We start from the raw sequence: 10,869 nt of genomic DNA, 5'->3' as shown, positions 1-10,869 counted from the left end.
CCATGGCTAGCTCCCAATTCACTTTGTTAACCCAATTCTCTTTCTCCACCCCAAATTTATACTTTTATTGTCCAGAGCTTTCACTAATCACGTCCCCAAGGCTGCAAATGACCTCAATCGTGAAGGCCTCACTTTGACCGATGAAGGTCTTACCTTCGACCTTGACCCCGCTATTGCCGAAACCCCCATCCTCGAACACTGTCTCATTGATCGTGTGCTAACGAGATAAGCGGGTTCGTTTCGCCTATTTCAAGGCGAGGCTGGGTCACTTTTGGCGCCTGTCAAACGGGTTTCAATCACTCAATCGAGGTGCGGATCAATTTTTGTTTCAATTCAACCATCGACTCGATGCCGCAAAGGTTCTAGAGGAGGGCCCATGGCTGTACGACAAGTATAATATGGTGATTGATCGTATTGCTCTGGAGTTGTACCGGCAAGTGTGAATTTGAACCACCTCGACTTTTGGGTTCGGGTTCATAATTTACCATTTAGGCTAGTTAATCATCGTGTGGCGAATGGAATTGGCGGGTTTTTAGGCGAGTGAAGGAGTATGATACCGAAATACTCTACATAGCTCTTACATGCGTTTGAAGGTTCGTATTGATGTCTCCCAACCTGCGAAGAAAGAATGGCGGATGTGTATTAAGGATGGCGGTTATGCTACTATGAATTTCAAATATGAGAAGCTTGGTGTGTTTTGCTACCTATGTGGGGTTATTGGTCATACCGATAAGTGCTGCCCTAGACTCTTCGAAATGGAGTACGATGATGGTGTGAGAGGCGGGGAGATTTTTGAGACCGGTTCTACGGAGGATGGGTACTACGCCACCAATATTTGGTTACGGGATCCGATTCCAAATATGCCCCCTCAATTGCGAATGGTAATGGTACCGGTGTTATGTTTGTAGCCGGCGATAATAATGATGTGAGTGTTGGTCCCTCTACTATGGTTTCTCTTAATGGGAGAATTCTTCTTGTTCATCATGAAATTCATGATATCAAAACAAAACTTACGGCTGCTCAAATTAATGCTTTGGTGTGAATTCCTCTCGGCGGGGTGCTAGTATCGTCTTTACGGGTGAATCATCCCGCCAAACTCGGTCACCTCGATGCGCTAGCGATGTGCCACGGTTGATAGGCCGAACCGCAAGCGCACGATCTATCGAAGTAGTAATAAAAAGATATCATTCCGACGGGGAGTTATGAATTCAATTAACTTTCAACAACGATTAGAAAAGAGTTTTAAGATTATAAAGTTTGGATTTTTAATTAAAATAAATAACAATAATAAAATAAAGGGTTAATAGTGTTTTTCACCCCTGTAATATAGGCCATTTCGGTTTTCGCCCTGTAAAATTTTCGGTTTGATTTGCATCCTTGTAAAACTTTTTTTCCGAAAACACCCCTCACCATCTAACTCGGCAAATTCGCTTACGTGGCGCTGATTTGGCATTTTTTTATTTTTATTATTTCCACATCAGATTTTAATTTTAAAAAATAAAAAAAATTATAAAAATATTCAGTTTTTTTCAAAAATTAAAAAAATCGAAAAATAATTTTTAAAAAATTCAAAAAAAATATTAAGATTTTTTCCAAAAATTAAAAAACAGAAAAATAGTCATATTTAAAAATCGTAAAAAATCTAATTTTAAAAATTATAAAAAAATTATTACATAATTTTTCGAAATTTAAAAAATTAGAAAAAAATCAGAAAATATAATCAAATTTTTTTAAAATTAATATGATTTTTTAAAATTAATATGATTTTAAAAAAATTAATTTTTAAAAATTTGGATACAAATTTAGAGGGTTTTATGAAAGTCGTGGAAATTCCGTTTTATAAAATCTTATTATAGCCTTCCTTAGAGGAGGTAGAAATCATAAATCTTATAAAATCTTTCCACAACGATGGAAAAACCCTATGATATTATTTGAGAATAAAAAATCTTATTATAGCCCCAAAATGGATTTTTGTTAGAATCATTAGGCAAAAAAAAAATTGTGGAATGGAATGATTTTTTTCGCAATATTTTATTAAAGCTGTGGTATAAAATTTTCGAATAAAAAATCTGAATTTTTCTATATTTGTATACAGATTTTTAAAAAAATTTCAGATTTTTTTTTCAAAAATCGGACCTCTTTTGTAATTTTGAAAATTAAATTCCAGAATTTTTTAAAATCTTTTTAATTTTTAAAAAATCTGATTATATTTTCTGATTTTTTCTAATTTTTAAATTTTTTTTTTCTATTTTTAAATCTTAAAACAAATATGACTATTTTTCTATTTTTTTTATATTTCAAAAAAAATCTTAATATTTTTTCTGAATTTTTAAAAAAAAATTTGATTTTTTAAATTTTTGGAAAAAAACTGAATATTTTTATGATTTTTTTTATTTTTTAAAATTTATTTTCAAATATTTTTAAAATAAAATCGATGTGGAATTTTTTTTTACACTGGCCATTTAAAAAAAATAAAAAATGAGAAAAAATGCCAAATCGGCGCCACGTAAGCGAATTTGCGAGTTGGATGGGGAGGGGTGTTTTTACGGAAAAAAAAAGTTTTACAAGGAGGCAAATCAAACTGAAAATTTTACGGGGGCGAAAACGGAAATGGCCTATATTACGGGGGTGAAAAACACTATTAACCCTAAAATAAAGGAGTCTTGGAATTATTGGTTCATCCTAATGACAAGTCCTTCACTAGCTAAGACTTTAACTTCTAATTTCATGTTTTACACCTAATTTCTAAAGACCGGTTTCCCTTTAGCCCCTCACCTTTCCGATAAAAGTCGGTGCGAGTTTACCACTAGTAACCAAGCCTATTTCGGCGACTTGATTACGAGAAGAAGCTTATAAGAATTGAAACTACACATGTCTCAATAATTGCAAAGACTATTTTGCTGCCTTTGCAATTATTGTCTAGATTCACTTGTTCCAATATCAAAGCTCCGCTTTCGCATTATGAATTGATATTTGGGATGATGGATTAACAATTATCAAACCCTCCACTTTCGTTTCCATAGTTTGTTAATGGTTAATTCATGTTAAAACGGTGAATCTAAATTAGAAATTACGGTTACATGAAATTATGGTTAAAGCTTGGTTTGATTAGGATTATATCATTAGACTTATCCAACAATCCCAACATAAGAAGAGTCTACTCACAAACGTTCATTGTAGACATAGAGAAGAAGAAGAATATAAAATAAAGTAAAAGTGAACTTTTATTCCAAGAACAAAAGATGAATGTTTATGATGGAGAGCTACTCTATTTATAGCTTTACAATTGACTTAAAATCTAAGCAACTACAAGGGCTATTCGGTAAAACTAAAACGAGTAACTTAGGCCCGAAGAAAAAGCAGCAAAAGGCATTCGGGAGGTGGAACGGCCGTGCCACATGTTGGCACGGGCCGTGCCAAGCTTTTGACTTGTGGGAGGCATATTTTTGTCTCCGTATCTTCGTATTTTTGCACCGAATTTGCTCCGAGACTCCTTTCTTTTGCTCCAAGACACCTTCCATCATATATTCGTTCTGAAATAAAATAAAATGTAATTTGAAGTAAAAGATTCAAAAAGGAAATAATATTAAAATAAAATAAAACTAAATCTAAATAAAACGATACTAAATAATGCATAAAAATAGACTAAATAAAGACTCATCAAACTCCCCCACACTTAAATCTTTGCTTGTCCTCGAAGCAAAAGGAAATAGACATAGTAGCAATAAGAAAGATTAAAAATGGCAACACAATTGAAAAACTCATGCCTCTCCTAAGGCTTTGTTTCAAGTACATTAATCACAACCTCAAGCATTCCTTGTGAACTTATTCAACCTAACAACAAATTTTAAGTGAGTGTGTGTGCGCGGTCCAACACTTTTCTTGCTCTGTATAAGACGAGATATTATGAGGAACATGTTCTATCCCTAATGCTAAAGTAACCGAGAAAAGTCCTTTCTTCATTTCATATAAGAGTGATGGGAATTTAGTTAAAATTAGATTAGATTAACAATTTATGCACAAAGGGGTTGCGGATGCTTAGGGGCTATCTATCCTCGTAGGAGGAGGAAGAATAGAGAGTAAAGGAAGAGGAAAGCTCACAATTTTATTGAGGTTCATAAAGTAGGCCATGGAGGAGAAGGTGTTGTATCATGTTCCGTAGCATTTGATTATTTTCTTCATTTATTCGATTGTCCCTTGGGACATTGTTTCTTAGCTCGGCCATTTCAACACCTTGTCTTTGTTTCTCGGTGCTTATTTGGTGAACCTTGGTTTGCATCCATGCCCACCGTTCATCATTATAGCTTCCACCGGCTTATTGCTCATGGTGCAAGTTTGCACCTACCTCCTTCTTCATTACCATCATCATCACCATCATTATGTACTTGTGGGTTAGAACCAACATAAAGCAAATTTTCCACCACCTCCGGATTAGTTATGTCCGGATTAGGTAGAATAATCAAACAATAAGCTCTAATAATTCTCCATTCATATTGGTAATTGTGAGTAGGTTCATGGGTTCTAAGGACAAAGTAGTGATAGTATATAAGTCTAGAAAAAAGTTTCCCCCTATCTTCTTGATCCCTTGATTCACACTCACCCCAAACTTCCTAGCAAGAAAAGTGATGATTCCACCTACCATTATATCACCCTTATTATCCGGTTTCTTTTTAACAATTGAAACAAGATAATCAAGTAAATAATAGCAAATGTTAATATGATGGTTATAAAGCATAGCCCACAATATAAATAGCTCAACAGTCCTCATCATTCCCTACCTATTTCCTACTCTATATAACCCTTTGAAGGTACCTAAGCACGAGTTGTGTTATTCAACAGCCTAATCACATTAACCTCTATTCCTAGTCTATCCATAACATTAACATCGGGGTACCTGCAAGTAGAGATAGTTCTAGAGATTAGAGATTTATACATATTCCTTTGCTCGGGATGCTTGAATTTGATCCTATGATTGCTTTGTTGTTGATTGCTTCTTGCACCACTTTCGGAGTCTTCAATCTCCTTACCTTTCCTCTTGGATGCCATTGACCTTAGCTTTGATTTTTGGTTGTTTTGGGTGAATGTTTGGTAAGGGTTTGGGTGAGAAGGGTTGGTTTAGTGATGGTGTTTGGGTTTAAGTGAGGTTTGGAGAGTTATGGAAAAAGGATGAAAGAGGGTATTTTGAATAGAAAAAATAATTTTTTTTTGTTGAAAGGTTGGCACGGCCGTGCCAACATTGGCACGGGCCGTGCCAAGCACGGAAAAAAGTGAATTTTTTTTTGAGAATTTTTTTTTTTTTGGGTTTGGTTTCGGTCAATGGCTTCAAATTTCTTTCACTTTTTTGCATCACATTTGGACAAATACCTACAAAACAAATTAAAATAATACAAACAAACAAAAATAAAAGCAATAAAAGTCATGGGTTGCCTCCCACGAAGCGCTCGTTTAGAGTCATTAGCTTGACGAGTTAGAAAGTGGTTTAACTCTGCTATACCCAATCTTTCGAAAGGGACAATGGCATCAAACTAACATTCTCTCCTAAATCACACATGGCTTTTTCTATAGTTTCAGATCCTATGACACAAGGTAGGAAAAGCTTCCTAGATTCTTAAGTTTAGGTGGCGATTTGTTTGGAAGTATTTCAATAAAATTTCTAAAAGCTGCTCATCTAACTTGGATTTAGCAAACACTTGTGTTAAATGAATTTTAGGCTCATGAGATGGTGAAACAAATGGCTTTTCATTCTCTCCTATAACTATCTCACTTTGAGGCTCATCACTCCCTACCTCTCCTTTAACTTTTACAACGGGGTCCTCTAATTGTTTACCATCCCTAAGAGTAATGACGCTTATATGGTCTTTGGAGTTGGTTTCGGTATGGCCTAGAAGGACTTCGGAGGTTTGAGAGGAAGTATCCGCTTGTTGGGCTACTTGAGAGATTTGAGTCTCTAGAAAATTTTGGTGAGTAGAATTGGAGTCCACTTTAGATGTAAGCTTTACAACGAGTCGTTCAAAAATCCAATTTGATTTTTAAGTTCTTGAAATTGCTTGGATTGATCCATAACACATTTTTCTAGTAAAATTTCCAAGCTGGATTTTCGGGGACTCCTTGGTTGTTTGCATAACCGGGTGGTGCTGTTTGTTTTCCAAAGGGATTTTAAGGTGTTTTGTTGTAAAAAAATTGATTTGGCCTCATCCCTTAATTATATTTATCATAGTTTAATTGCTCGGGACTTTCAACGGCACTACCTAGTTTGCATTCAACACTAGTATGACCAAGTAATCCACAAAATTCACATGGTGGTGAAACGGGAATAGGTGTGACAACACTTACACTTAATTTATCAAATTTTTGAAAAAGTGTGTCCACCTTAGCGAGATAGATGATCAAGGGTAGAAATTTTATACATACCTACCTCCGTTTTAGAGGGTAAAGGAGCAACATTAGTGATGTCCCTTCCGTAGGTCCACTGATAGTGGTTTTGTGCCATGTCCTCGATCAAAGCATATGCTCCTACGTATGTTTTATTCATCAAAGCTCCACTGCAGTTTGCATCAACATAAACTTTTATGGTATACAAAATACCATTATAGAAAGTGTGAATAATAAGTTAATTCTCTAAACCATGATGGGGACAAAGTCTAAGCATTTTTTGAAACGGTCCCACGCATCGTAAAGAGATTCTCCATCTTTTTGAGTGAATTGTATGATTTGTTTCCTTAAGTGAACAATTTTAGAATGAGAAAAGAATCGGCCAAGAAAAGCTTGCTTCATTTGATGCCAAGAAGTGATAGAACCAAGTTCCAATGAATGAAACCAAGCACTATCTCTTCCCCTAAGGAAAAAGGAAAGCGGTGCAGCCTTACGACCTCTTGGTTTGCATTCACGGTTCCACCGAGTCTTAAAAAGGCTGAAATATGAAAATTTGGATCCTTAGTGGGTGATACGAAAAATTGATTTTTCTTTGCACTAAGTGAACAAGTGCGAGGTTCTATTTCAAAATTGTCCTCAACCGTTGGGTACACAATAGCATTGCATGAATCGAATCAACTAAGCATCGAAGCGGTAAAAAGATAAATCAAGGAATGTTCGAAGCAAGAAAACGGCTCCACTTTACTCTGTTTTGTGTTCACGCTACGGGACAAGAAAACGGCTCCGAATACGGCTTCGCACATAGATGTTCCTTTGGATAAGGAATGGATTTCAAATTGGTTCTTCATAGGACAACAACCAAATCGGGCAAAAGATCATTGGTGAAAGATCAAGCTTCAACAATGACTCTTTTGATGTCTTGGCAATTTCACAACGTCTCTTTCACACCTCATATAAAGGAGTGAAGACTTAGAGATTTGGTAATGTTGAACGAAAGACTCACAACATTCTTACAAGTGCAAAACCTCTGCTGAAATTGTTACGCATTCACTTAGAATTTACGTGTCTCAAAGTTTCATCTTAGAAATTCTTAAGTTATTGAGTACGTATCTGATTTGTATTGTGAGCACCTCGATTGTATATCAAGTGTTCAACCTTAAACAATTTTACGTGTAATTTTGTTTAGTTAGAAGTCTCTTGCGGTTGTGCTTGAGCGGGGAAGTCTCTTGATTGTGTTCTTGAGCATAGGAAGACTCTTGCAAAGTGTGCTTGAGCAAAGGAAGTCTCTTGCATGTGTGCTTGAGCAATTGTAATCGAGATATTACTCTTAGTGAAATCTCCTTTGGAAGTGCAAGGGGGTGGACTACTTCCGGATTGTGGAAGGAACCGGTATAATTGCTTTGTGTCGTTCTTCTTCTCTCTCTCTCTGTGTTTTATTCCGCTGCATTTAGATTCGATTACCACTTCGAAAATTTGTTTCACTTAGCTTCGATCGGTGTGTTCGATTTTAGGAGAAACGAAGAATTTTTGAAAACACAATTCAACCCCCCTTCTTGTGTTTTTCTCACCTTCAATTGGTATCGAGCACAGTTCGTTGATAACACCTAACGGTGTAACAATCCAAGATCGAGAGAAAAACATGTACGACGAACTGTTTACGGAAATGGATGCGGCAACAACAACAAAAGTGTTGCATATGATTACAATGTTGACAAGAAATCTAGTGTTGGAAAGATTCCAAAGTTCAACGGAGATCTTTGAAGAATTTTCTTGGTGGAAAACCAACTTCTATAGTTATATCACGAGCTTAGATGAAGAACTATGGGATATTCTAGAAGATGGTGTTAGTGGCTTAGACCTTGAAGAAGAAGGAGGCTGCTTGTGGATAGAAAGAAACATACTCTGAGTTGAAGAAACTCTACAAGAAGCATCACATTATCGAGAGGAGCTCTTGTCCTTGCCATACCCAAAGCGAGTACATGAAGATGAGTGACAAATCCACTGCTAAAGCTATGTTTGCTTCTCTGTCCTAACTACGAAGGCGGCAAGAAGGTCAAAGAAGCTAAAGCTCTCATGCTTGTACATCGGTACAAGTTATTCAAGATGAAGGATGAAGAAACTATTGAGGAGATGTACTCAAGGTTTCAAACCTTAGTCTCGGGCTACAAATTCTAAAGAAGAGCTATGTTGCTTCGATCATGTGAGCAAGATACTTAGAAGCTTGCTCGCAAGATGGAGACCAAAGGTGAGCGCCATTGAGGAAGCTAAAGATTTAAACACTTTAAGTGTCGAAGATCTTGTTAGTTCTCTCAAAGTTCATGAGTTAAGACTTAATGAACATGAGTCTACTAAGAAGAGTAAATCAATAGCTCTTCCTTCCAAAGGCAAGTCATCAAAAGCTCTCAAAGTGATTGAATGCGAAGAGGAAGAACAATCAAGTTCGGATTACGAACCGAATCTTCTTGAAATGGCCATGCTCTCCAACGGACTTCGGTATCGGCCAACAAGAACGAAAGTTTATAGCCGGAAGGAGTAACTCCGAGAAGATCAAGGAAAGAAGATCGAAGGGATGCTTCAACCGTAAGAAGCACTGGACACTTTATTGCTTGAATGCCCCGATCTTCGAAGGAGAAGTCAAAGGACAAGTCAAAGAAGTCAACGTTCAAACCAAGCAAATTCAAGAAGCGAGATCAAGCGAGTTTAATGGCAACTGGGATGATTTGGAAGTGAATCTGGATCTGATAAAGAGGAAGTTGATGAAGATGCAAAGGTAGCGATTGGGTTAGTTGCCACGGCAACTTCGAAGTTTGGATCGAATCGGATTCGAAGATGAAAATGAGGTATATTCTAAGATTCCCGAGAGATGAACTTGTTGAGTCACTTAAAGAACTTCTTACACATTTTGAAGTAAGAACCAATGAGTTGAAGGATTTAAAAGAAAAATATGCTTGATTTGGTAAAAACGGCAAAAATCAAGTCTATTGGATGCGAAAGCTTCGAACAAGGACTCGGGGGCTTTGACTTCATGTGTAAAACTTATGAAGATCGGCTCATGTTCTTATGTCGAAGGTACAAGAAAAGTGTAATGAAAAACCTTTAAGCAACCATGAAATTGCTCTTGAAGATTTTATCATATACGGCATTTACGAAGCGAGTAGCTTCTATGATTTATTGCATTTACAAGAACAATGGCGAGAGGAATTGGTTTTCCCGAGAAGTTAAACTTGAGAAAACCAATCTTAAATCTTGTTGTGAATGCATCAAGGAAGGTACGAAAACCTTCTTTGTATACGAAGGTGCTTTGAGTTGGAAAGCTGTTGTTCAATCGAGAACACGAAGCTTCGGCTCTAAGGCTAAGATTACTTCAAAGCCAAAGAACTCTAAGCCAAAGGCTATGATCAAATACGAATCCAAGACTTCAAAGATCGGGATCTGAAAAGATCGAGAACTGTTCCTTAGAGTACGAGTGAAACCAAAATACGAGGTCCTGAAGTCTAAGTTTCAAAAGAAGACGATTCTTTCGCTTCGAAGTACCAAAACCTAAGGTGATGGTTAATCGAAGCAATCCAACTCACAACACAAGGTACAGGAAGTGAAGAGTAAAACCTCAAGTACTAACCTTTCGGGACCCATAGGACAATGGGTACCTAAATATGAAAATGTCAATGATGCGGGTATGTCTAAGAGCAGCACCAAAGCAAAAATCATGGTACCTAGACGGCGGTTGCTCAAGACACATGACGGGAGAAAAGTCCGGCTTCCTCGGCCTAACAATGAAGGAAGGAGGAAGTGTGAAATTTGGAGGCAACCAAGCGGCAAGATCATAGGTACGGGAACTATTGGTAATTCCTCTACCTCAATTAATAATGTATGGTTGGTAGATGGTCTTGAACATAACCTTTTGAGCATTAGTCAATTTTGTGATAATGGTTATGATGTGCTTTTTGAGAAAACCAACATGTCTTGTAATCAACAAGGAAGACAAATCCATTGTGTTCAAGGGAAAAAGAGTTGATAATGTCTACAAAATCAATTTTTACGAACTGGTTGATCGAAGGTGATTTGCCTTCTATCGGTGAATGATAAGAAATGGATGTGGCACAGAAGGTTGGGACATGCTAGCCGGAGATTAATCTATAAGCTTAGTAAGTTACAACTTGTCAAAGGGCTACCGAGACATTGACTATCATTCGAGATGCACTACGTGGTGCATGTCGAGAGAGGAAAATTGTGAAATCATCTTTTAAAACCAAAGACATTGTTTCAACCTCCGGACCCTTAGAACTACTCCATATTGATTTATTTGGACCGGTAAGTATTGCATCCTTATATGGAAGTAAATATGGATTAGTCATTGTTGATGATTATAGCAGATGTACTTGGGTTAAATTCATAAAGAGTAAAGATGTTGCTTGTGATGTATTCGGTAGTTTACGCACTCAAATTCAATGCGAAAAAGAATCAAAGATTTTGAAAGTTAGAAGTGATCATGGTGGA

General features: G+C 36.7%; 1 non-coding gene across 1 annotated transcript; it reads left to right on the top strand.

Annotated features, from left to right (window-relative positions):
• The first annotated feature begins 6,620 nt into the window (after positions 1-6,620).
• On the top strand, positions 6,621-6,727 carry LOC146899417 (small nucleolar RNA R71). The gene has a single exon (XR_015024387.1). It is a non-coding gene; the product is annotated as a small nucleolar RNA R71 (small nucleolar RNA).
• The last annotated feature ends 4,142 nt before the right edge of the window (positions 6,728-10,869 follow it).

This window comes from Medicago sativa, chromosome 8, assembly GCF_051527215.1.
Source record: "Medicago sativa cultivar Bolivia chromosome 8, Bolivia_mono, whole genome shotgun sequence".
Lineage (NCBI taxonomy): Eukaryota > Viridiplantae > Streptophyta > Magnoliopsida > Fabales > Fabaceae > Medicago > Medicago sativa.
This window is presented reverse-complemented; position numbering and strand designations above follow the sequence as displayed.